The sequence below is a fragment of the Lemur catta genome, chromosome 11 (assembly GCF_020740605.2).
Source record: "Lemur catta isolate mLemCat1 chromosome 11, mLemCat1.pri, whole genome shotgun sequence".
Classification (NCBI taxonomy): Eukaryota; Metazoa; Chordata; class Mammalia; order Primates; family Lemuridae; genus Lemur; species Lemur catta.
In genome coordinates, this window is record NC_059138.1 from 38,093,919 (window position 1) to 38,119,963 (window position 26,045).

Genomic DNA, 26,045 nt, shown 5'->3' on the forward strand with positions numbered 1-26,045 from the left:
GAGTGAGACCCCGTCTCTACTAAAAATAGAAAGAAATTATCTGGCCAACTAAAAAATATATATACAAAAAAATTAGCCGGGCATGGTGGCTCATGCCTGTAGTCCCAGCTACTAGGGAGGCTGAGGCAGTAGGATCGCTTAAGCCCAGGAGTTTGAGGTTGCTGTGAGCTAGGCTGATGCCACGGCACTCACTCTAGCCCGGGCAACAAAGTGACACTCTGTCTCAAAAAAAAAAATAAAATAAAATAAAAGTTACCTGCAAAAATATTTTCATTGAGTACACTTCCTAATACTGAAAACAAAGCAATCAAAAGGCTTAACAATAGAGGAATAACAAAATAAATTATAGTAAGGCTATTCAGTGAAATACTATGTAACCACTGAAATGCCAATAATGAACTATAGAAACATGACAAATACAGAAGATAAAGTACTAAGTGGGGAAAAAACACAGAGTATAAAATTGTATCTATGCTTTAATTGTAGTTGAATAAAAATATGTTATCTATATTATCTACAAATGAAGGCTGAACAGAAACATAGAAAAATCCAAACAATTTTATTTACTATTAGAAAGCGTAGGAGAATTTTATCTGTTTTTATCTTTGAGTATATTTACATCATTATAAAACTTGGTGCATAAAAGGAAGTCTGAGCATGAATGCAAAAAGAATTTCTATTGGGCTCACCCATCATCACCAACCCTCAATCCAAACATGTTCCTCCCTTCAGGTGGAGGGAGAAAATTGAACTCACAGTGCAAGATACTGCAATGCTAGAACTTTCACACAAAGAAGACAATGTTTCTCCCTTCTGGTCTAGAAGGAGATACAAAGAGAGGGCTGATAACAAAACTGGGTCTGCCACTTAAAACTGGGAAACAGGTTGTTTCATGCATGCCTCACAAAACCCTATGAGATGATGTTCTTTGCAGAGGAGAAAACAAGCTCAGGAGGGTTATGTGGTTTGCCTAAGGGCGCACAGCTAGGTCGTGGGGGAGCCGACTTTCAAACATTGGCCAATCTGATTCCAACAGCCTCCTTGTCTACTCTGCACCCCGTTCCCCAAGCCAGTTTTCGAGAAGATGAAAGGCACGTTGTTTACAATGAGGGTCCAGTTAGTTTGCAGGGAGGTCATCCATCCATCTTGCCCTTGAGGTTTTGGGCTAGTGTTCTCGATCCTAGCTTTATGTTAGAATCATCTGGGGGTGAATCTAAAATTTTTAATGCCTGGGCCCCACCTCCAAAGATTTTGGTTTAATTGGTTTTGGCTGTAGCTAAGACAAGGGTATGGTTTAAATCTTTGCAAATGATTCTTTGCTCAATCAGGACTGAAAGCCACAGGTTTAGAGGCCCTTTGCCTTTCCGCCTTTCATCCTGTAAACCTTTCAACTGGCATCGCAATTTAGTTAGAACAAAGCTCCGTTCACTCTTAATTTTTTATTGTGGTAAAATACATACAACACAAAATTAACCATTTTAAATGTACAATTCAGTGGTACTAAGTATAAACATTCACAGTGTTTTGCAACCATCACTGCTATCTAGTTCTAGAACTTTTTTATCATTCCAAAAGGAAATCCAACAATCAGTCACTCCCCAGCCCTCCTTCTTCCTCAGTTCCTGGCAACCATCAATCTGCTTTCTGTCTGTGAATTTACCTATTCTGGACATGTCATATACATGGACTCACACAGTATGTGGCCTTTTGTAAATGGCTACTTTAGGTTAGCCTAATGTTTTCAAGATTCGTCCTTGTTACAGGTGTATTAGGACTTCATTCCTTTTTATGACTAAATATTCCATCATAATATACCACAATTTGTTTACCCATTCATCAGTTAATGGACATTTGGGTGGTTTCCAGCTTTTGATTTCCATTCACTCTTCTCTCAAATCTGAAGTTCTTCAGGGCACAGCTTTACAGACGAACTAGAGAGGAAGAGTTCTAGAGTTAACAATGGGGTAGACCTTGAGTAGACCTCTCCAAGTGTGATCTCCCAGCCAGCAGCACCCATATCACCTGGGGTCTTGTTACAAGTGCAAACTCTCAGGCCCAGCCCAGACTCACTCAGTCAGAAACCTGGGAGGTGAGGCCCAGCACTCTGTGTTCTGACAAGTGCTCCAGGTGATTCACACACAGGCTGAAGTTCGAGAAGCCCTGGTGTAGCTGACACCAGCATGAGGCTCTAACTCGAGACATTTCTGCGGCCTTCACTCAGGTCAAGTCTGCCCACACTGCAAACAGAGCACCTCCAGAGCAGGGCGGCCTCCAGCCCTGGCAGCCGCCCCTCAGGAATAACACCCCCATCTGTCGGGATCCAAGATGCTAGTGTCACCGGGTTCAGCTGGTGCATGAGACAAGGCTGACACTACACCCTCAAGTTATCACAGCTCTCTGCAATAAACAAGCACATGTTGTAAGAAAATAGACTTAATTAGAGAGCTAGCTGCATCCTAGCAGTTTACGTTGTTGAATGTCTCATACACAGGGAGCCACAATCAACTTGCTCACTTCAGAAATGCTACCAGAAAACAATTGGCAGGGTCTCCACGGTCTGGTTTCTGCTTCTCCTTCTGGCCTGGTGAGGATCCCTGCTCTTCCCACCAGCCTGACCCGCTCTGCTTACCCCTCCGAGCCCTCGGGCCATGTGGCAGGCCACCCCCATGGCTCATCTCAAGCTGCTTCTCCCTGTGACACCCTCCTGATCTCTCCGGACTCATCACATCCAGTGCACGCCTCGTACTCAACCCAAACCCACCCCTCCCAGGAAAGCCCACAGCCATCTCCTCTTCCTCGCCCTTATTTTTGGTACCACTACTCTTTACTCGATCACACTGTCCAGCCATCTCCTGTTGGGGGTCGTTTCGTTATATTATTATTTCGTCCCTACTTTATGAAACTTTAATTCCCACCTATTCTGTAAGCACCTATACCTGTGATGTAGCAGGAGGAAAATTCTATTTAAAATCACGACTGTGGCCACTTTCACACTTTAGGACATAAATTATCCTATAGGGAAGAAACATACCACGTGAGCCTCGATGGGACTTTGTGGGTGAGAAAAGCAAGCCCTGGGCATGGCCTGGAAAGTAAAGGGGAAAATGAGGAACAAGCTCTCTTGTGCTCGGTAGGAAAGTAATGGAATTTGGGGATTAGTGGAAGCAGTTAGTTAGGCAGATGGCCACTTCCGGGGAAGAGCCAGGCCTGGGAAGATACCAGCAAGCCAGGGCCTAAGGGAACACGGGAGCCATCAAGACAGGGGACAGGACATTTGGCTTTCTGCTGCTGCCTGTGCTACACTGGGCACTAGGCCAACACAGCTAAGGCACACAAGATAAAGGGGTGAGGGCCCTGTATGGCAGGGGGCCACACAGGCGGAACAGGGCAGTCGCTGGCAGGGTGCTGGCAACCCTGGATCAGGGACCATGAGTCCTCAGGGACATCTCAGGAAAGCTCGAGGAGGACTCGCCTGTCACAGAGTGCAGAGTGCTGGATGTGGAGATGTCTCCACATGTCCCTGGAAGAGGTAGTGTGACTTAGCAAATAGGACCCAGGCTCTGGAGTCTCCTGCCTGCATGTGAATCTGAGACTACTTCCTCTCTCTGTCCCCTAATCTTCAAAATGGGCAGGATAATACTACTAACCCCCTCCTTGGGAGATAGTACAGCGCACCAGTTAAGAGCACAGAGCCAGATGATCAGGGCTTGAATCCAGGCTCTGACGCTAGCTGAATGACCCTGAGCAAGTTATTTAACCTTTCTCACCCAGTTCTTCATCTATAAAATGTGGGTGATAGTAGTTACTACTTCAGAAGAGGATGAGGGAATAAAATTAATTAATATACATAAAATAATTTAAACTATGCCTGGCACATAGGAAGTACCATATTAGGTGTTAGCTATGACTGTTATTACACATGCAAAACGTTTACAGTGACTGGCAATTGACGTCAGCTATTATCTCCTACCGGATTATGAAGACTGAACTGCAAGCAGTGTCTGGGAAACCTTGGTCTCCCCCAGCATGTGCAAGGGCAGGAATTCCGTGAGTAGCTCTTTGCATAAGAAACTGAGTGCAAATCCTCCCAGCCAGAGCAAGGAGGGAGGTCTAGAAGGAGGAAGGGAATGAGTACAAACCATGTTAGGTGCAGCTGAGGTTTCTCAGCTCCTTAAGAGAAAGAGAGCCACATCATTTGAATTTCCAAACAAAATACATTCCCAAGCTCAACTCTAAGCTTTATGTAGATGAATTAGCTCCAAGGCCTAATGACTGAGGATATGTTTCTTATGTAAATTTACACAAACAAACAGACAACATTCTTCTCCTTTTTCCAAGGAGAAAGTTACTCAGCCTGGGAACAAGAAGACATCTGGAAGCAGGGACGGAGCCCTGTCTGCTCCCAGGGAGGGGCCCACAGGACCTTTTCCCTCCACCTGCTGCCTGCAGCTCTTCGCTCTCCTGAATCATTTTCTCTACCTGTCACACCTTCAGGCACTGAAAACTACCTTGGCAAATTAGAGATGAGGTCAGAAATAGACTCAGGGGCATTTATTAAGAAAAATTTCTAAAGGAAGAGAAAACAAATTAAAGAAACAGAAGCTGGAGTCGGGCAAGAAAAGGTTCTAAGGCTTCAGGTAAAGAAACAAGCATGATGGAGAAAACACAAATAGGAGACAGTGTCTGAGAATCAGGAAGTATTATTATGTTTATAATTTAACTTTCTTCAAACACTCACTGTACCAAGAATACGTGCATCATCTCATTTAATATTTAGAGGAAAAAAGTAGACATTTTGATCTTAATCATTTCGTAGAAGGGGAAACTAAAGTTTAGAGAGGTTAAAGGATTTGCTGGTTTATTACTGTGCCCAGTGTGGATCAGGAATGATTGGAGAAGATTCAGATAAGATCCATAAAGAAAAAGAGGGAATCTAAAATTCACGATTTTTATCAGGAGTTTTGTTACAAGTCCTGGAATTATTTAGCACAGTGAAAAGAGGCCTGGGGGTGGGAGGGGGCACTGAGCACTCACATCCATTGCCCCTTCCCTCATCCTCTCTGGCTGTCAGGTGTCCTAAGTGTGTGTCTGGGGAAATCAGTCCCACCCTCCATCGGGGGAGGGGGGCTCTGATGCGCTTAGCCAATCAGCACTCGCCATCTCCAACACCCCCACAGTGACTGGCTCCGTTTGAGCCAATGAGACGCCAGGTGAGTTTTCTGGGGCTTTTGAGAAACATCTCTTCCCTTCCATGGGAACTTAACAGTGGGGGATGTGGATAGCGGGGGAGTCTGCATGTGTGGGGTCAGGGGGGATACAGAAACTCTCTGTACTTTCTGCTCAGTTTCTCTGTGAACCTAAAATAGCTCTAAAAAATAAAGTCTATTTGATGAATAAAATAGTATATGTTCAATAAACTCACCATATTTAATGAAATACTTGTATGTGCAAGATACATTAAGTTGTACATACAGCAATTCCTAACCTTCTACACATTTGGTTAAAACAATTGTTATTCAAAGACCTTAAAAGCAACTATATGCAACTCAGCTCTAATAGTCGTTCCATGGAAAAACATCAGGGTTCTATTTTCCACCCTCAGGTCAAATAATCAACCACAACCAAATTAATTTTATGAGGTTTTGCCAGGCATAGGTTCAGCCAAAGCCAACTCTAACTAGAGACACCACCTTATGCCTCCAATATCCTGAAAGTTGATTGCAGAGGCTCTGAAAGGCAGAAAGAATTTGTCTCCACTGAACGCAGTCATGGAAATAGACCAAAGAAGTTTCTGTAACCCTGGAAACAAACCCAGACATATCATTTCTGTATAAAGGGCAGATTCTAAACAGCCCATATGCTATCAAACACCATTGTCAATGCGGCACATGTAGAGTTCACAATGCACACGCCACGGGAGGTATAGCAGGAAAGTCCATAGGAAAAGGTCAGTGCCTCTGGTCTGAAATTAAAGAAATAAGTGTGGGAGAACACCTTATGCAAATTATTTCTCTTCTAAAGCTTAGAAAGGCATTTTCTTGCTGGCCAGAAAGACTTTATACAACTACTGTCAGCTAAAAGACTAAAAGAAAACAAGCCCATAGGGAAAATAATTTTACTGTGCCTCAAGTTCTGAGGAAATTCACAAATATCAACATGAAAAGTGTACCCAAAAGCTTACGCATCAGGGTATGCATTGGGATTTGGAAGTTCATATTTAAAAAGAAAATAGGCTGGGCATGGTGGCTCATACCTGTAAACCCAGCATTTGAGGAGGCTGAGGCAGAAGGTTTGTTTGTGGCCAAGAGTTCAAGACCAGCCTGGGCAAAGCAGCAAGACCTCATCTCTGAAAAAAAAAATCAGCCAGGCATGGTGCCACGTACCTGTAGTACCAGCTACTCGGGAGGCTGAGGCAGAAGAATCACTTGAGCCCAGGAGCTCAGACCTCCAGTGAGCTATGATTGCACCATTGCACTCCCACTTGGGCAGCAAAGCAAGACCCTGTCCCTAGAAAATATATAAAAATTAAAAAAAAAAAAGAAAGAAAAGTAGTATACAGTCCAGCCCCCTATCTTAAGCTCTACCAAGACCTAAACTTTCAATTTTGGGTTGTTTGGAAGAAACCTGAAAGGCATGTAGTCCAATCTGCCACCCGCTGCAGGAATCTTTAAAGCCTCATGCTGCTTAGAGAAGAGAATTTGCTGTTTTTCAAAACTCCTCATTCCACTGTTGGATTGGCCTGTTAGGATATTTTTGCTTATTGTTAGCAAAACCTGCTTCTATCTAACTCTCAAACGCTGAGCTATGCTTTTCCCTCTAGAACCAGAGAATAAGAATGATCCTTTTTCTGGCTCTAGCACTTCCCAGCTCTGTGACCTTCAGCCAGTCACTGAACTGCTCTATGCCTCGGCTGCATCTGCTGAAATGGAGCAACTACCTCCTAGGGTGAGGGTGAGAATCAAATATTAGCACAGTGCCTGGCTTATGGTGAGCACTGGATAATTGCTAGCTCGTATTATAATTAGCTACTGTACACAACAACCCCTCCAATATCCATGGAATGGCCATTCCTTTCCTGGGCTTCCAAGGAATAGAGACATTCTCAGATTACCTAAATCAGTGATTGTCAACCTTTCTGTGGAATGCTAGAATTTGGGGCAACACATTTGAAGGGTTGAAATGGCACCCATTTTTATCCTGGGATTCCCTGGTTCTCTTCCACATCATCACTGTTTGGATATGTCTTTACTTCCCCAATAGATTCCATCTTTCAAATCCAGAAGGTCCCTTTTCTTTGGCACTAACTTGCCATCAGGTTCCATTTCTGCCCCCTCACCTCTGACCTGCAGCAGCTGAACTCTGGCTCTGCCCCATATCACGTGGTGTTCAGTTTAGTAATTTAGCTTTCTAGAATTGCATAACAGAGATGTGCCAAAAAAAAAAAAAAAAGTTTTACATGTTGCCAAAATTTGGCAACACACTTGGGAAGCATTTGAAGCAATACAGTAAACCAGCACATATCCATGGAGAAGCACTGCCTTCAGCAACAGGGTTTATTTGGGACTGCCTGGGAAACAGACGGGTCTGGAATCTCAAGCACAAAGCCAGACCTCATGGAGACTAAAGCTCAGTCCAGGAGCTGGAAGGTTGCTTAGGATACATGTCTCTAACAACTGGGTTATAACAGTAAATAAAATTGCCATCTGTTGCGCTCTTAATATGGGCCAGGCACTATGCCAAGCATATTACAAGTGTTAGCTATCTTTTTTTTTAAACCTGTTTAAATTGTGGAATAAAATACTCTTAGATTAAAGTGTTCAAAACAAATGTACAGTATAATGAACAATCACAAAACAAACACTTGTGTAACGACCTCCTTGGTCAAGAAATAAAATAACTCCAGGCACTGCAGAAGCCCCTGCTCTGAATATTCCCTTTGGGTCCCAGAGCCCTCTCCTCCCCCAGAAGCAGCCCTTCTCTGAGTTTTGTGATAAATCACTTCCTTACTTTTCTTTATAATTTCCTCAACAACCCACACTACACAATATAAACTATATTATGTAATTTATAGTTTAGTTTGCTTATTTTTGAATTCTAAAGTAAAATCATATGCTAGGTAGTATTTCGTCTATTCAACATTGTGTTTATAAGATTCATTCGTGGTGTTCCCTATACCATGGTTCATTCATTCTCAGTGCTGTATAGTACCCCACTGTGTGAATACATGACAATCTATTCATTCTACAGCTGAGGGATATTTGTGTTGTTTCTAGGATGAAGCCATCATGAATAATAAAGTTATGGACGTGCTTGTATATATATGTTCTGGCATACATGAGAAGTTCGGCTTAGATACATATACCCAAGAACAGAATTGCTGGGTTGGGGAATGTGCATGTTTTCAGCTTTATCAGACAGATAATGCCAAAGTGTTTTTGCAAAAGGGTTACACTAATCTACATTCCCATAAGCAGCATATAGATTTCCTGCTGCTCCACATCCTCACCAATAATTGGTATTATCAGATATTTCAAATTTTGTCAATCTGATGAGTGTGTGTAGTAATATTTAACTGTACTTTTAATACTTGGTTTTTGAACTTTAAATACATTGAATCATACTTCATGCATTCCTCTCCGTCTTGCTTCTTTTGCTCAACATTGTGTTTCTAGGATTCATTTATGTTGTTGCATGTGGAATCTCATTATATTTCTATTTATTAATGAGGTTAACCATATTTTCGTATATTTTTTGGCCACATTAACATCCTCTTTTGTTAAGTGTTTAAGGCTTTTGCCTGTTTTTCAATTGGGTTGCCTGCCTTTTTCTTATTGATTTATAGATCTTTTTCCTTCAACTTTTAATTCTGAGTATCAGTTCTTTGGTGGTTTTGTGTCACAAATATCTTCTCCCATTCTCATGCAAATTTCTTTAATCCTCAAAACAACCCTGAGAAATAAATATTATAAATATTGTGATATCTGTGAACAGTCTCAGAGAAGTTTAGTAATTTGTTCAAGGTCACCCAGCTAGTCAGCATCAGAGCTGGGAAATCATTCTCAGACATGCTCAACTTGAAAGCCTGGCTTTGAACCACTCGGCCACACTCAGGGACAGAGGTCCAGCCATCCCTCTCTAGCACTCCATGTGTCTCCCGCCCCTCCCCTGCCTCAGCTTCTCTCTTCTCTCCTTCTTCCTTCCTGATGACTTTGGCTTACTCGTCTGCCTTCTTGGACGGCCTTTCTATGACCCTTAGTTCCAAACATTGTCACTCACTTGGGTTCTGTTTGAAACTATGAAGAAGGTCTCACCAGCTCCACCTGGCACCGTCCCTGTCACGTGCAGGCTGTCATACCAGACCACACCACGGCCCTGGCTCAGGCACTCTCCCGGGCCAGTTGGCTGTGGCGGGGGGGGGGGGGGGGGGGGGGGGGGGGCAGGCTCCCATGGTCAGCTTGCCTTCAGTGGCATAAGACAGTGGCAGGGGCTGCTCTCCAAAGCAGGAGTCCCCTGTGGATCTTCACTTTTTGGGGACCAAGGATAACCTGTTCTTTTGACATCACATCATCCCAATGGCAACTCCCATCCATCTGTCTTCCAGGACACCACCCTCTTCTCCACTCTCCACCCAAGCCCACTCAAGCATCAGTTCCCATCAATTCGGGGGCCTGAATAACTCTTAACTGTAGCCACTTCTCTCCGTGGCCCTCCACCCTGCTCCATGCTACCCCCTCTCTCACGTGGACTCCCCAAATAGATGCCCCTTCACATGTGCTCTTCGCACCTGCTCTCCCCTCTCCGCAGTCCACTCTCTGCGCAGCGGCCAGAGGGTTCTGTTCAAAATACCAATCTGATCATGTCAGATTGCTTGAAATTTCCACGGGCCTCTCCTTTCTCTGGGGAGAAAAACCTAAATGCTTAAGATGAGCCACAAAGCCCCGTGAGGTTTGACCCCTGCCTCCGTCTTCACTTCCCTCCTGGCTCTCTGATCTCTGCCCTGGGGATTTGTTCAGTCCTGTTGATACACCAGCCGCCTCTCCCTACAGGGCCTTTGCACTTGCCCTCCGTACCACCTGGAATGTTGAGGCTGCAAGAAAACATGCGCTCACACTTGCACTCTCGGTCACGTACAGCCTGAAGGTGGCAGTATCTATTATTTCATACTTTGATGCAGCATTTTCACTTCTATGAATTTGTCCTTTAGAAATATGCCCACAAGCTATATAAGAAGATATACAGAACAATTTTCTTTGCAACGTTGTTTATAATAGTGAAAATGGAAACAATACACATACCATCAAGACTCTAATTAAATAAACTGTGGTACATTCATAGCATGGAATATTACTCAGCCATTAAAAAGAATGAGGTAGATTTCTTTGTGTTTATGTGAGAGGATATCCCAGATATATGAAGGCAAAAAAAAAATTCAGAAAAGTATGATTCCATTTTTATGCTTTAAAAATATATTACACATACATTCTTAAAAGTTGGAGAAATAGGTCGTGCAAGGTGGCTCATGTCTGTAATCCTAGCACTCTCGGAGGATGAAGAGAGAGGATCGCTTGAGCTCAGGAATTTGAGACCAGCCTGAGCAAGAATGAGACTCCATCTCTACTAAAAATAGAAAAACTAGCCAGGCGCAGTGGTGCATGCTAGTAGTCCCAGCTACTACAGAGACTAAGCAGGAGGATCACTTGAACTCAGGAGTTTGAGGTTGCTGTGAGCTATGATGACACCGCTGCACTCGAGTGGGGGACAATAGAGTGAGACTCTGTCTTAAAAAAAAAAGTTGGAGAAATATGCACAACTATTTACAGTGGTTATGTCTGGGAAGCAAGAATGAGCTAATGGGGCATTTTTCTTTCCTAGGTTATATATTTTGGTAATGTTTGATTTTGCTTTTTATTACTATAAAATAATTTTATAATCTGAAAAAATCGAATACAGCAAAGATAATAAACGCATAATTAAGTTTGCTATGCTATTTTCTCCCTAGAATGTAAGCTCTACGAGTTCAGCAAATATTTCTATCCTATTCACTGTTATCTCCCCAAAGCCTAGTCAGTGCCAGGTGTTCATTAAACGTTTATTAAGTGAATGAATGAATGAATGAATGAATGAATGAAATGTTTCTACACTAAAATGTGGTGCCCACTCAGTACTCCAGAAACAGATCCCTTGTTACCTCCCCCCTTGAGTTGTACTTGCTACGTTTAAAAAATTTTAACGGTGCTTCACTTTGTCACGGCAGTCACATCATGCTATTTGCCGACGTTGAGCTTCCGGGCCTTCACATAAAAGTACTGTGCTCAAATTCAGTTCCCTTTCCTGACTTAAGCAAATAATTTTTTTGAGTGCCCAGTCAGGACTTCACAGTTTGTCCCTGTTGAATTTCATCTTTGGGGTTTTGTTCATACCTATAAAGGTATTTTAAAATCCAACCCGACTCTAACTAAACACAAGTCCTATCAGCTTTATATTACCCACACACTTGATATATATGACTTATTATGGTTACTTCCAATTTAGCCATAAAATAAAGAAAATCGCATAGGAGAGGGCCTAGGACAGAACCCTGCAGCCCTCCATGAGAGGGTGCTGTCCATACTAGCTTACAGGTATCTGGTCCTTCTGTTTGCTTCTCAAGTACATTAGGCTCATTCCTACCTCACGGCCTTTGCACTTGCAGCTCCCTCCACTTGGAAAGCTCCTTTTCCAGATGGTAACTCCTTCTTGATATTCAGGACTCAGCACTAAGATTTTCTCATCAGAAAGGCTTCCTGCTACCCAGTCTAAAATGATCTCCCCCCCAATTCCACATTTCCCTGTTTTGTTTTCTTTAAAGCACTTACCAATAACTAAAGTCACCTCGTTTATATTTTTCACTTACCTGTTTATCAGCTGCTCCCTCCTCCACCCCAGTGTCAGTGGGAATGTTGCCTTATTCACTGCTCCTGTGCCCGGAACACTGTAGTCACTCCATAAATATTTTCCGAGTGACTAAATAAATAGATCAAGCTGGTCAGATAGCTGAGACTCCACCTACCCACACTGTCTCCTGGACCTGTGTCTCCATTTTATTTGCAAAGATGGTCCTGAGACTACTATAACAAATTTCCAGTTTGGAGGCTTAAAACAACACAAATTATTCTCTCACAGTTCTGGAGAAGTTTCACTGGGCTGAAATCAAGATGTCCCAAAGGCCAGGATCCCTCCAGAAGCTCTAGGGGAGAATCTGTTCCGTGCTTCTGCCGGCCGCCGGCATTCCTCGGCTTATGGCTGCATCACTCCAATCTCCAAGGCCAACATCTCTAACTCTTCCTCTGCCCCATCTTTACATTGCCTTCTCTGCGTGTGTCATTATAAAATCTCTCTCTGCCTGTTTCTTGTATAAGGATACGTGTGACGGCATTTAGGGCCCGACTGGATGATCCAGGATAATCCCTCCAACTCAAGGTCCTTAACTTAATCACCTCTGCAAAGGCTTTACCATATAAGGTAACATTCATAGATTTCAGGGATTACAGCCTGAATGTCTTTGGGGGACACCACTCAGCCTCCAACAGATGTCATTAGCGACTTTGCGAAATGCCTTTGCAAAATTGAGACATATAATGTGTCCAGAATTTTTCTTTTCCACCTGAGGTTGGTAAATCCTTCTTGAATGAATAGAAGATGTTCCATTTTGCACCCCAGCCCTCGAAGAGAGAAAAGAATGAGTTTATAAGCCCTTTAGTATAACTGGCCTCCCCAACCACAGATCCTGGAGGGGCCAGAGGGGTTTGGGGAATGAGGAAGCTCCTCCTAAGTGGAGGCCTTTTGACATACAGCCAATACCCCCCGGGAAGGGTGGATGATTACTGACCTAGTGACAAGACTGATGTGATTTGCAGGTGAGCCTTGTTCACTACAGAGGGTCTGGGCTTTGCTCATATTTGATTTCTCTCTCTCCCCAGCACTCTGAAGAGGATTGTATTGTAGCCAAATTAGTTCTTTGGCTATTGTGATAACTGAATAGGAGGATGGGGAGAGGGAGACCAAATGGCACTGAATAGGCAGAAGGAAATTAATTTATCTTCCCCAAATTGAGGGGACTGCTGATACACTTCATATAAAAGTATGGCATATGAGAGGGGCCACTCAAACCCATAATAGGGTCATTTCATAGTAAAAACCATTGTCAAACCCCTAGTCTGGCCCTCAAAGTTGTATCATAAACCTGATTCCCTGCTGTTGGAGCAGGTTATTCTAGTTATTAAGTTTATTGCTCTTTAATAATTTCTTGTCAACCAGGGAGTAATCAGTGAGTAAAGACCTACTGATACGGAATGTTGGGCCCCATCCCCAGACACCCACCCATGATGGAGTTCTCTTGGGAAGGCATCAGGTAGTGGGGTTTGGCACCCTGGGATTGCACCTGGGTGGGACCCCACAGTCCCATTGCTGAGAACAGGAAGAGGCTCTGAAAGCTGAGAGCAGAGGGAAGTTGCCCTGTCTCAGCATCATGGCAGTAGTGGTCATCAACCTTACACTCAGCTTTGGATGGTGCTCAATGCCTCCCCTCCCTTGCCCTGCCAGAAAACATTCTCTGATGGAAGTGGGTGGGGCTGAGGACAACCAAGTGGACTAGCATAAGGTCTGTAGGTGGGGGAGAAGATCTCTTCTTTCCCTATCCCCTACTGTAAGCACTGAGAGGGCCAAGGAGAAAGCAGGAGGCTCAGATCTAACTTTAACGACAAAGACGGGGTATCCGAGGCTCACATGTGGTTCAACCCAGCACACCGATGCAGGAGCCCAGATGCAAGCTCCCCAACAATGGTCCCAGCTAGAACTGAATGTGCATTTGCCTGGCGCACCCTCCTTGCCATGGTGTAGTAACTCTGCCATGAAGCCCAGGGACACCATTCCATGGATAGTTGCTTCCTTTGGGGGAGCTACAGCTGACTGTGACATTTTCTTGACTATGTATTAGAATCTTAGGTTGGTGCCACAGTTTTCCTGAGAACACATCAGTGCTATTATAAAGCACATCTGTGGGACAATATGATATACTCAGCAAAATTCTAAACAAACTAATCCCTTCCAACTCCCAATATAGCCTTCCACGAATGGAGGTACGTATGTTTTGTGGTCAAGGAGAAGAATGCACATCACTAGTTCTTACTTGCAATTACTTCTCTGTGAATTTGTAAAGTGACTAAACCCCTTCTAAGAGATTTTCTAAACCATAGAAATGGCAACAAAAGTATACCTCATCTATCTACAATGCCCATACTGTAAAGTTTGAAATAAGGAGCTCAAGATATTTGAGAGTATCAGATAATATTGTGAGCATTTCACAGGTTAATTTTGTTTGCAAACCTGATCCTTTAGAAATGTATGTAACTCTATAAGAGAAAAGACTGATAGATATAACTGCATAAAAAGTAAAGACTTGTGAATCCACACATAAATCAACCATAAATAGTTTATTTTATTAAATATATAAAGAGCTTTTACAATTCAATAAGTGAAAGACGAACACCCTAATAGAAAAATGGGAAATTTACAAGAAAAAATGTATAAATCATCAATAATCAGAAACACACCTGAAATTCTGTCCTCAGAATGAAATGAAAAAGAATGATAGATATAGCACATATGAGGCCATGAAGAAATGGGAATTCTCATATACTTTGGAGAAGTTTGTCAATTTCAGAATTTTAAATGCATATCCCCTTTGACTTGGCAATTTCATTTATAGAAAAGCATCCTAATGAAATAATCATGGATGTGCAAAAAGGTTTAGCTACACAAAATATCCATTACAGCACTGTCAATAATATATTTAAAAAACTGAAACAACCTAAATGCCCAAAATTGAGAATTAGTTAAATATATTATACTTTAAGAACAACCATTCACTAGAATACAGTCTTTAAAAGTGATTATTAAAAACTGATTATATTGATCTATATTGACTATGTTATATAGTTCTAGATCTGTAATATATAAATATATATTTATTATATATATAAAATGGCTTGGTTTGGAGAGTACAGACCTAAAAGTATATAAATATATCATTGAAAAATAATGTATAGAGAAACATAGATATATACATGCATATATCTCAAAATATTAACATTTATTTCTAGGTTTGTGATAACTATTTTATTTATACCTTTTATTTTCTTCTGAAAATTTTGCAACAATTGCTTTCTATGCAAAGAAAAAAATACAGCCATTTCAAAAAGACAATGTACACATAGGCAAACACTCCTAAGCTGGGAGCATCCCTTTTGGCCACTGAGGATTCACAGAGTAAACAAAAAAGTCCAAAATGCCTCACTTAGAATTAGGGTAGCCGTATAATTTATCATCTAAACCAGGACACTTTTGAGTCTGAAAGGGGAATCTATTAATAATTTTAGTGGGACAATCAGCATAATTCAGGACTCCCTAGGCAAACTCAGCTGTCTGGTCAGCCTACTTAGGACACAGGTTTTGCTGACTCTGTCTCTGAAAATGACCCAGGGCTGGAGTGTTAGAGGGTACGCCACAGACGTAGGGACACCTTTTTATCAGTACAATTGGGTGCAGTTTCTAAACATGCCAACCAGATGGTTCAAGAATCTTGAAAAGTTCATCTTTCTCACCTAATTAGCTCATTTGGATCATCAGAGCCCTAATTTTGGAGATTTGTTCTGATAAAAAGTATTTCTCAAAGAACTATACCACTTGACTGAGAACACACTGTATTATTAGCTATGTTATCTCACAGTGCAGATTTTAATCTTGGAAACACTGTGCAACTCTTTTAAATTCTTCTTGATTCCACATTCCCTGAGACTTACCTGATCTCCACTAGGGCTTTATATCAGGAACTATTATCTATGTGACCTGAGGCTCTTACTTAAGAGGGCCACTGTTCCCATCCCTCAGGGCTGGGTCACTCTGCCCACCAACTATTTATATCCTTCCTTGCTTTTTATTGCTCGGCTCAAGTTTCTCCTCTCCCCGGCCTTCGCTACCCACCACAGCAACCTGTCCTGCTCAGCCTCCCGTGACATTTATTACCCGCACATCAGATCAGCACCTTCCCACAGGCTATCCTGTTGCCTAATTTGACCGCACACACATCCCCCTCAGACTAAACTGCAGGCCCCTCATGAGAAGCAACTGCTCTCAGTCTATACTACGTGGCACTTGGCACACGGCCAGCCAAGGTAAGTCTGTCACCTTATCTTATTCTGATTATAAAATAGGGGTTGTACTTCCTTTATGTACTCCACCTCCAACTCAAATTGGGGTAGTTAGTAGGCATTGTAAGAGACAATTTTTAATTAGCCTAAGTCTCTAAATGCCAGGGTATTTGCATAAGTGGAAAAATTAAAGCCTTTTCAAGTGAAGCAACTGGGGAGGCCTTTCCCTCCTTAAAACACCGTGAAATGATACACACTAAAGATTCAGAACAAAGTTAGAACAACAACAGAGTAGCATCCCCTGTGTTAAAGATGGTTGCATAGGTACAAAGGATGAAAGTTTAGTCAGGCTGCGTTAACATATGCAATACTATCACTCCCAGACTACGATATTTTACTTGTGATTCTCCCTGTAGAGGGCCAATGTGGAGCTCATCATTGATCAATTTCCCGACATTTGCCCCCACCCTCCTAAGAGTCCAGCACCTGTCATGACTTGGCATGGATCACAATCTAAGCAACACACATTGCTATAATAAATCAATCATGGGTCAATCTGTAATTGAAACAACATTCTTTGTATCTCCTCAATGCCAAATTTACTAAACTGATATACACGTTGATGTCTCTTTCTCTAAGCCAAACTCAGGATGACTTCAGCCCTAATTGAAGTGTGAACAACTAAAATTAAATATCAGGCCATTTTACTTACTCCATGACCGAAGGTACTGTATTTCTCATACACAAGAGGTATCTCAGAAAATCTGCCAACGCAAATGCATTACTTGTAACCTGTATCACTCTACGATACTAACATCCAATCACACATATCAGCGAGAAAGGGTGATTCCTATTTCATCAAGAAGTAAAACTCTCAGCTGAATTGGTAACAAATACAAAGAGTCACCAATAACAACATTCCTTCTGCTAGTCCACCCAGCACCTTAGGGAGCATTAGGAAAAGGTACACTTGCTTCAAGAAACTTTACTTCCATCTGTTAGAAAAGTCGTTATATTCCTGATTTTGTTAGAATGAGTCATTTTATGGCCATCTGTCATAATAAATGTATGATGTCTGTGATTTGAATGTTGATCCCTCAAAAGTGATACAATTGTGCAGTACACAACCTATGCAACAGCGCTGGCCAGGTGTTTGATAACTTAGGAATATAAGAAACCAGTGATAGGGAGCCATGCTTTATTTTACTTTACCTCTGAACATCAATTTTATCATCTATAAATTGAGAATATTCAAGAACTATCTAGCATCAGTGTCTTAGCACTGGTCAGCCTTCTCATTGGAGTAGGAAAGCAATAGTCTATGAATGATTCACATGATAAGAAAGACAAGACTACATTATTTGATTATCACATAATAATTGTATCCATAAGAGAGCTCACCTTCTCTTTGACTCTACAAATACCATTCATCCAATAACATAATTTGGGTCTTCAGATATTGAAAGTAAAAAGACCTTGGGTATTTTGGCGGTGATGATGGATCTCACAGCCCCCACCATGCTTTCTTGCTAGATGTCTGTGTGAGCAAGGAAGCCCACAATGGCAAAGTAGTTGATGAGGGTTAGGCATTCATTATCTGGAAATGAAAAAGAAAACCTAAAATTAATTGGCCTAATCAGGGTTTCTCAATCCCATCACCATCATTTTGGGCCAGATAAATCTTTGCTTGTGGGGGGCTGTCCTGTGTCCCTCACTGCAGGAAGATTACCAGCATCCCTGGCTTCCACCCACTAGATGACAGTAGTACCCTCGCTCCCAGGAACGACAACCCAAAATACCGGCAGACCTTGCCAAATGTCCTCTCGGAGGAGGGGCTGGCAAAACTGCATACGGCTGAGAAACACTGGGCTACATGGAAATTTAAATTTATGTCCTTAGCATCATTCTTGAGAAGGAGCAAGCTGGCCAGCAACCAAAGGACACCTGGACTTTAAGTTCTGCTATGACTGTTTTGTGACTTTAAAGGTCCTAGGCTTCTATTTCCTGTCACATAAATAAAACCCAAGCTCTAACTCTGGCCTCGCCTTCCCAGGATTCCCTCCTTTGTAGGGTATTAGGAGCCAGGACTGGGGGCGGGGAGAGGGACGGCTGGGGGCTGACCCAAGGCATCCTCCTCTGCTCACTTCTTGGTACCTGGCCACCTCCTGGGGCCCCAGCACTGCCAGCTTCTCTTGAATAAAGGCACTGTTCCCACCCAGGGCTGCCATGAAGTCAAGCTAGACACTTTCAACCTTCCTGCTGTGGCTCCCATGGACGTATAAACCCATAACATAATTTCCCACAGCACAGTTATCCAAGGCCAGGTCAATTAATAAAAACTTGGGTGAAGTAAAAGAAATGACAACACAGAAAACCTTACAGCTGGGTACTGGGATTAAAGGATTCCAGAGCTACACCTAGGCTGTCCCAGACAGGCCCCCTACCAGAGGCTGCCGGGCCCAGCTCCCCGCCCACAAGGCCCACCTGCCTCTCTCCCACCGCCTGGGGAGCCCTTCAGGCCTTCCTCTCCGGAAGCCCCGGGGCCCAGGCCCTGTCTCAGGCTGCTCTCTCCCTCTCCCCAGCCTGCGCTGTCCCTGGCTCCATTTTCTCCCTTCCGGGATGACTGACATACGGGAGTGTCCACATCACTGAAAGAAATTCCCAACCACTGCCCAAAAGCGTTGTTCTTTTTAGATACTTTGAAGACAATACCTCTTCATAATTCATTTCCCTAAGTCTGAAATATTTGGTTTGGAAAATCACCTCAGGGGAAGCTTCGCCAAGATCCAAGATGGCCGTCACCATCGTGCTCTACGGCCACGAAGGGAGGCTCGGTTAGACGATCTTCCTGACGTGGCCCAGTCTCCATCAGGAGACGTCCTGTGGCAAATGTTGAACAACGCACTTATAACACACTTCTCAGGAATAAAAAATATTTTCTAGAGAGAGATTTTACTAAGCCTACAATAGAAAAGAAATTTTTTAAAAACCATAATGCATATTATATTAATAAAAAAGAGTAATTAATTGGTACAGAAAAAAAAAACCCAGTTCAAATAAGGGAACAGAAAAGAGAGCTCAGAAATAGACCCACGTGTTTGGGAAGTGAGTATGTGACATATCTCTATAGAAAGGATAAACTATTCAACATACGGGTCTGGGGATAAATGGTAACTGTTTGGAAAAAGATCAAAAATTAACTTTTCTTTTTACCCCACATCACAAACCAAAAGATTCTGAGATCTAAATATAAAAATGAGAACGTATAAAACACAAAGAGAAAATATAAGAAAATACTTCATGACCTTGGGGAAGAGGTCTTCTTGGGCAAGACACAAAAAACAAAAGGCCTCAAGGAAAAGTCTGAAACATCAACGACATCTAAATGACAAAAATGTGTGGGGAAAAGGTGCCACAAACAAGGTTAAAAGAAGAAAAGCAACAAACTGGAAAATTACATTATTTTCAAACAGACAGAAGATCCAAATCTAGAATGTATAGAGAATTCCTACAAAGCAATAAGAATGTCTAAAAATACCAATAACAAATCATTAAAAGATACTAATAGCAATTTACAGAGTACAAATACAATGAATATAAGAAAAAATGTTCAAAAATACTCTAGAAATGAGGGAAATACAAATTAAATAAGGTATTTTTACTCATAATATTGGCAAAAATTAAAAGGTTTGAAAATGTTGAGCATTAATTAGGGAGTGAGGAAACGGGCACATTTCCATACTACTAGTGGAAGTATAAATTAGTTAGCTACTACAGAAGACAATTTGGCAGAACTACTAAAATCAAAAATGTACATACCCAGCAATTCTACCTCTGGGTAGTAATATTCCCTCATCTGCCTGGAAAATGTGTGTGTGTGTGTGTGTGTGTGTGTGTGTGTGTCTATGAATGATTTTGACCACCAATTTTTTGTAAAAACCAGAAACCTAAATGTCCATCAATAAGGTAATAGACTAGACTCTGGAACATTTTCTAGAATACCATGCAGCAGTCAAAAAGAATGAAATATTTCTATATGTAATGAAAATGTAATGTAATGACATTTAACAGCATATGTGAAAAAACAAAGTTATAGGAAAATGTCCACAAAATGATGTTATTCACATTAAAAAGGAAAAAAAAACCACACAGCAATATCATCTATACCTGTAATGACAGAGATATACATGGGTAAATGTACAGAAAATGGTATGAACAAAATGCCTTCAGACCTGAGGGTAGGGGAGTGACTACTTGGAAGGGGATATGCAGTGGGAATTTCTCCCTCATGTCTACTGTTTTACCAACTTATACGTGATTTTAAAAATTCAATATCAAGTTTCTTTTACAGAAAAAAATAAAATTTTCAAAGAAAAGAATAATTTGCAGAAATTCCACTCTGCTTAGTTTTCAGACAATTATTTATATCATCACATGCACAAGCAGCTTTGTCTGCAACCAAACTGGATTTTGCAATTCCTCTCTATAACAAAATGGTCTTTTAGGGTCTTTCCTGAACAAAAGGATACTGACCCTACCGTGATGTACATGTCAAGATGCGTTTTGGGTGGAAATTCCAGACAGAGGTCTCTGCACAATTGATGCAGGGCAGTAGCTCCATGAAAAAAAGAGAAACTCTTTAGTTTCCTTTCTAAGCAGGCGGATGGTTGCCAGAAGCAACCGTGTGAGCCACTCCCAGCATCAGAGTGTCTGCCTGTTTCTGACTGGCAGCTGCTGTCTAAACGACGTATTGCAACTAAAGTAATAATCACAGTGAACACTTAACCAATTGTCCAAGTCCTGCTGATCATGTGCCAAGTCCTCTGCCCAGGGAGCAGTACCCAGAATCTCACTTAATCCTCATAACAATCCCAAGAGAAGGGCCTAGTCCCCATTTAAGAGATGAGGAAACTGAGGTTCAGATGGATTAAGGCAGGTTCTCAAGCAAATGGCTGAAGGGCAATTCTAATTCACACCTGCCAATGTCAAGGCTGTGCTCTGGCCTCCACCCTATACTGTCTCCCCGACCACATTAAATGGTGGGTGGGCTTTGCTCAAATTAATATGTGTACATAATGTTATATTTATTTAGATTTAGGTTAAGGGCCAAAAGTGATTTCTACAACAATGCTAAAGAGAAACTATGGTCTCTCCTGTCTAACTTTTGAGAAAAGGCTGTGGTTAGGAATGGGGCTGGCCCTGCCACGTTCCGGGGAACAGATGTCTCCCCAACCCAGAGTGACCAAAGTCAAAGATGAACCAGGCAGGAGTTTTAAGGCAGCTTTACCTCAAAATAACACACTCATATTTCTGATTTTTTGCCCCCATCAGAATGCAAATTTCATGTTTTTGTAGTTATATTTATTAATAGAGTCCATATCAGACTTGACACATGGGCAGGGCTCTATATGGAAACCAAATAAGGAAAAGCCTGGAATTTCTATTTTCTTTCCTACTCCTGTTGCTACTGGGGGTCTTTTATCCTAGTCCTGTTTTTAATCCATCAGCATGTGACACACAGGAAATAGGCAGGCAAAGTTGTCTAACAAGGCAAAGTATACAGCACACCTGCCCTCCAGATGTGGAGAGCTTTTATAAAAGGTAACAACGTATGTAACAAATTTGCCCCAAAATTACAATTCTCAGAGAGAGCAGGTTAAGGAAATAAATTTAGAGAGAAGAGTGGCAGATGGGATAGATGGATTCAATTAAGGCAAAGAACATCAAATAATTCTGGGATGCCTCATTTTAATGGAACATGTCATTTTCTCCTTGCTGCCTCCAGGTAACTCCCAACAGTCTAGGTAGGAAGTAGGGTGCTCACACAGTGCCTCAACCCCAGCAGGAGTTTAATATCCTCAAATGAGAGAGCTAATATTCCCTCTTCTCTTCTTTTCAATAATGCGGTGAAACAGCACATGAATCAGACTAAGTGAGTGCAGGATACGTATTAGATGCACATTTCTACAGAACCAGGTGTTATTCAAATTAAATAGGTCTTTTCTATTGTCATCTCTGTAGAACAGACTTTTTTATTTGGTCTGTGGAAGTCTCCTTTTTAATTAAACCAACCACTCTGTCATTTTTCTAAGAAAGATAATAAAACAATAAAAATATTTATGTCCATTTTATCTTCCTAAACATTAATCATGAGGGGAAGAGAGGGTTTCATGCCTTTGCTAGATAGTTTTATCACGTAGCCATTGTACTAACATGCTTTAAATTACTGTTTTACAGGTCACTTTATTCTTATTAAGAATGCATAAGATTCTTGTTGCCTCTAACAGTATTTGTAATTATTTACTACCAAAACGAATCCAAATTCGTTAATAAATTTGCCACATATAGTTGATATATGAGTAAAGATATGTATATAATAACACATATGCACCCTCTAAACCTGAACACTACTTCCACTGGCTTCAATTTCCATCCAAAGTCAAGTGTAAAAGTCTAGTAGTTTGATGAGCAATGCTTTCGCTATTCTCTGGCTCCCAGTTATGCAATTTAATTGACAGCTATGTTATCCAGCAAAGTCATAAGTGTATTACAGTTTCACAAAGTTAGTATTCTTATCTCTATAGTCAGTGGAGAAACTGTGGAAGGCTTAGAGTAGAAGAAACTCTACATTACACTCTGGCTAAGGCTAACTGCAACAATATATATGTATTCTGTTACCAATAAAACAAGGCACGTCTACAAAGTCTTCTTTTGCAGAGATGCTAAAGCACTTTTAGATTCCAGTCCATGCTTTTTTATGCTGCCAAGTAACACTGTCCCAACTAGAAGGAATTAATATTTAGGCTATCAGACCATCCTCAAGGTCTTGTGTAATAACCTCCACCTGGGAGACTCAGCTGGGGAAGTAAGCTCATGTTAAAAATATGGAACTGTTGACTTGTTTCTCTGTAACTGAGGTACCCTGACTTCTGTTCTGATAACAAGTCACTTTTTTTTTAGAGAGGAGGTCTCACTATGTTGTCCAGGTTGGCCTTGAACTCCCAGACTCAAGAGAACCCCCCACTTCAGCCTTCCTAGTAGCTGGGACTACAGGCCACACCACACTCAGCTAGCTTTGATTTTTTTTTTTTTTAGTGGGTTTATAGTGGCTCCCAGGAGCAGAGACTGCATTCTGGAAGCTCAAGTCGCTGACTCCCAGCAAGTGAGCTGACTCAGGTGGCTACTGGCAGGATTCAGCTCCCCACTGGCTGTTGGCCTGAGGACCTCAGTTCCTCACTAACTGTGGGCCAGAGGCTTCCCTCAGTTCCTTGCCACATGGGAGTCTCCACAGGGTAGCTCACATGGCAGTGGGCTTCCCTTAGAGCAAGCCAGGGAGAGCAAGAGGGAGTGAGCAAGACAGATGTCACAGTCTTTTTGTAAGCTAACCTCAGAAGTGACATCCCATTGCTTTTGCTATATTCTATTTGTTACAAGCAAGTGACTAGGTCTAGCCCACACCAAAGGGGAGGGGATCACACAAGAGCACGAATACCAGGAGGTGGGGATCACTGTGGACCATGTTGGAAGCTGCCTACACCTTCCTTGCATGAACAACAATAAAAGAATAAACACCAAAACAGAATCAGAAATACAGGAAAAATAGGAGAGCAGAAGAGGAAGGGAAATATTCCAGCATCCAATTACTCAAGCCTCTGAGCGCGCCCCCCTCCTCCTCCTCCCCAAATCCTGCCAAACAGTACACCCTCTGATGCGGTGCTTTCTTCCTAGGGTCTCTCACTCCTCTCTCCTCTTCTCCACCTGCAAGGATGGCACCACCAAAGCTCAAGCTTCACACCAGGAGTATTGCTGCACTACTTTCCTAACCAGTCTCTATACTCCAATCTTTCTAAGTCACACTTTCAACTTATCTTTATGATGCAGAATGCCCTTCAGTGACTCCCCATTGTCAAACAAAATTCAGACTATTTAGGCTGCCATTCAGTGCTGTCCATAATTTGACCCAGGCCTGGTTTTCCAAACTCATCATCCCCAGCCCCCAGTAACAACTCACCATCCCTGGTAAACTGTCCTCAACTCCCAAACACACTGTGTTTATGCTCCACTTGAAGACTCTGCTAGCATCATCACTGCCCTGCCCCAAAGACCAGTCTTCACCTTACCATTACAAATCCTTGCCAACTGCCAAGATGCCGCAGATCCCACCTTCTCTGTCACACATTTTCTGATCACTGTTAACAGATTTCCGTTCCCGCTAAGAACAGGCACAGCCCTGAGAGATCGCACCACTCACTGCGCAGGCCAGTTCCTGTGCGTGTGTCCTGTTTTCCCAGGGAGTGGATGTTTCACACCTTCCTTCTTCCAGAGACCACCACACCGCATCTCCGTGAGGGCCGGAACGGGTCTCCCCTGACCTCCTCTCCTGAGGGCAGCTGCTCCGTGACAGGCAGTGGTGGTGGACTTAAGATGCATGGATGGACGGAAATGTCAAGCGCACTGTCTAGCATATCGTTAAGAGGTCAACGAGTAATAAACATTTGTTAACACTACCAATCCTCAAAATGGGGATTCTCCACCCAGTGGCAACTGAGCTATGCGGGAACTCTTCCAAATAGAGCAGAGGCAAACTAGATTTATCTGGGCCTGACATAAACAAGCCCATTCACACAAACATCACAACTGAAGGCAATTCTGCAGCTCCCCCTTCATCGCCCACTCCGACGCTGGCACAGGCTGCCGAGTGCAGGGGCATGCGATGGCGCAGCCGGGACAGAACTCAGTCGACCCGGAGCAACTCCAAATCAGCGCGCAGCTGGGGTGGGCAGGCACGCACCTGGGGACAGCAGAGGCGGGAACTGGACGGGCGCTGGGGCAAGAGGAAAAACATACCGATTGTGTGTGGGGTGTCCATATAATTTAGTAATTCCTCACAAACCAAAGGATTTTTTAAAAAGAAGACCTTTTAAGCTCTTGTTGCCTACCCCTGGGGGAGGGGAATTTCAACTAAAGCACTAAACGTCCCAAATCCAGAGGAAATCAAGCACTCCCTTTCGAGCTGGCTAGAGCGGTTAGCCAGAAGTGAATCCCCCCAGGAATCAGATTCCTGGCCATAGCGGCCTGCGCCAATGCGGCCACCTCGTCTCTCGGGAGGGAGCGCTGGACACTGCTGAGGGGCCAGGCCCGCCAGCACCACCTTCCCGGAGCTCCGAACTCGCTCTCCGGCCGGCGACACTGCAGCAGAGCCTACGCAGTGCTTCTCCGGAGCCGGAGGCACGCAGCGCGCAGGGGATGTGGGGGCACCGGGGCGCGGAGTTTCGAGTTTTGCGCGCCCCCCAGCCTGAAACCGGAAGGTGGCTCCTCTCGCCCCAAACTCACCTGCTTTGCACATCCACATTTACTCACTGCTGTCAGCTCCCAGCGCATCCGCAGAATCTCCACGGTCCAAGGTCCACCAAGAAAGAGAAAAGGGGGTGCAGAGGGTGAGGGGGGGGAGGCGAGGTCACCAGCGTCTCCTCCGCCCCGGCTCGGGGTGGGGCAGGGGGGGCAAACCTGCTCGGCTTCTCCCCAACAGGCCTCCGGCTCCCGCAGGGGCGCCTCACCGTGGGCGACAGGGACCCGGGGAGAGGGGGCACGCGCAGGCAGGGCTGCTTGCAAAAACTTTCGTCCTCCGGCGGCAACTCTGGGGGAAAGACCACCCTTCCCGCGGCCCGGGGTCGCGCGTGTGCCCGCGTCCCCCGCCCGGCGCGGCGCGGCCCTCCGACCCGGGCTCGCGCGGCGCCGCAGCATCTCGGCGGCCGGGGCTCCGGCACGCGGCGCTCTCCGCGCCCTCCGCGGCGGCGGGCGGGCGGGTGGCGGGCGGCGGGGCGCCTCTCTGCTGCCCCCGGCGGCCGCCCGCGCCGC

General features: G+C 43.4%; 1 long non-coding RNA gene across 10 annotated transcripts; it reads right to left on the reverse strand.

Annotated features, from left to right (window-relative positions):
• Positions 1 to 1,272: 1,272 nt before the first annotated feature.
• LOC123647057 lies at positions 1,273 to 25,858 on the reverse strand. 10 transcript variants are annotated; one of them, XR_006738123.1, is made up of 8 exons: positions 25,745 to 25,755; positions 25,521 to 25,577; positions 24,979 to 25,011; positions 24,439 to 24,645; positions 18,951 to 19,067; positions 17,589 to 17,784; positions 11,894 to 12,701; positions 1,273 to 2,310 (listed from the first exon to the last, which is right to left on the reverse strand). It is a non-coding gene; the product is annotated as an uncharacterized LOC123647057 (long non-coding RNA). The 10 variants fall into 10 exon arrangements; XR_006738125.1 differs by having other exon boundaries at positions 24,439 to 24,605; positions 25,521 to 25,858; XR_006738121.1 differs by having other exon boundaries at positions 25,521 to 25,858.
• Between the last annotated feature and the right edge of the window lie 187 nt (positions 25,859 to 26,045).